Source organism: Urocitellus parryii, chromosome 6, assembly GCF_045843805.1.
Source record: "Urocitellus parryii isolate mUroPar1 chromosome 6, mUroPar1.hap1, whole genome shotgun sequence".
Taxonomy (NCBI): Eukaryota; Metazoa; Chordata; class Mammalia; order Rodentia; family Sciuridae; genus Urocitellus; species Urocitellus parryii.
In genome coordinates this window covers 133,720,855-133,722,385 of record NC_135536.1, presented here as the reverse complement: position 1 = coordinate 133,722,385, position 1,531 = coordinate 133,720,855, and the positions used below count along the sequence as shown (strand labels likewise).

At 47.4% G+C, this 1,531-nt stretch overlaps 1 pseudogene; it reads right to left on the bottom strand.

Annotated features, from left to right (window-relative positions):
- Positions 1-929: 929 nt before the first annotated feature.
- On the bottom strand, positions 930-1,289 carry LOC113182282 (small ribosomal subunit protein eS26 pseudogene; annotated as a pseudogene).
- Between the last annotated feature and the right edge of the window lie 242 nt (positions 1,290-1,531).

Sequence of the window (1,531 nt, the reverse complement as noted above, 5' to 3'; positions counted from 1 at the left end):
TTAGCGGAAGTCGCAGTTTCAGCTTTGCTCCTGCAACCTACCACATACTAGCTATGTGACTTTGAGCCATTTACCTCCTCATGTCCTTAGAGGATGCTGTTGATGAGCCCCCAGCAGCCTGTTTTCCTTGCTGGCAGAGCCTGCTTTGGTTGGGAAGGGCAACCCAGGTGCAGCAGCCCTAGCCCCAGCCTCAGGAGGAGGGTTCTGGCTGGATTAAGTCATTCACACAGGTCCCAGTCCCCATGCCAGTGACTGGCTTAATTATGGAAGTCTGTTGGTCATACCATTAGCCCGTTATCTACTGCAGCCCAGCAAACTACCCGGAAACTTAAACCAACAACAAGGATTTATTTAACGGAATCTGTAATTCGCATAGGGATTAGTGGAGGCAGCTTGGCTCTGTTCCACGTGGCTTCTAGGTCCTAACATGACTAGGGCTACTGGATCCATTTCCAAGGGGGCTGGCAAGTCGTTGGCTGTGGGCTGGTCACTCAGCCTAGGAACACGGTCCAGGGCCTTGAGGACTCCTTGCTTGGACTTCCTCAGATCACAGTGGGTGGGTTCCAAGAGCCAGCATGTCAAGAGACAAGAAGTACAAGTGGACCCTGGAAACAGTCCCAGTGTCAGCCTTCTTATATTTTGTTGGTTAAGTATCACCTGGCTTAGAATCAAGGGAGGACGTACACCTGCCTCTCAAAGGGCAGAATATCAAAGAGTTTGGGGGCCATATTTTTAAACTTCCATAGCTAACGAAACATGGGGAGAAGTCCGATGCAGGGGGATTTTTTTTCTTTTTCTTTATCTGTAGCCGGAATTGAGCCCAGCAGTGCTGTACCACTGAGCACCGCCTTTTAAAATATATATATTCCCATTTTATTCATTTTTTCCCCGGAGGATAGCTTTTCTTCATTCCTTTAGGACCCGGCTCCTCACCTGGGCTTTGGTGGAGGTTGTGGGGCTGCACCACAGGTCTAAATCAGGGTGGGGGTGTTCTGTCCTTGCAGGCTTCATGAGGTCCATTCCTGACCTCCTTGCTGTGAATGGAACAACTCATACAGTCATGTATTGTCACATAGAGCTTGAGAGGCACATAGTGTCGAAAACACTTGCTTCAGAAAAGTTTCTGATGGCTGTGGCCTCTAGGATGTTTCAAATGATGAACTGCTTAATAGCCTTGTCCTTGGGCATGTACCTGGGGCAGTTCATTCAGCAATAGTCTGCACATAGTCATGGCCCTATTTGGCACAACCATTTTTTCCTTTTTTTTTTTTTTTTTTTTTTTTTGTCATCTTGGAAGTGAGGATCTGAGAGAGCATCCCTAACTCTTTTTATTTTTTTAAAATTTGAGACAGGGTATCACTAAGTTGCTGAGGCTAGCCTCAAGCTTGAGATCCTCCTGCCTCAGCCTCCTGAATGATTGGGATTACAGGTGTGTGCCACTGTGCCCAGCTGTTCTTTTTGGGGGAAGCAGGGAGTGATTTCTGGGAAAAGCTTCTTTGATCCTGAAAAACAACATAAGGTTGTGTCACAC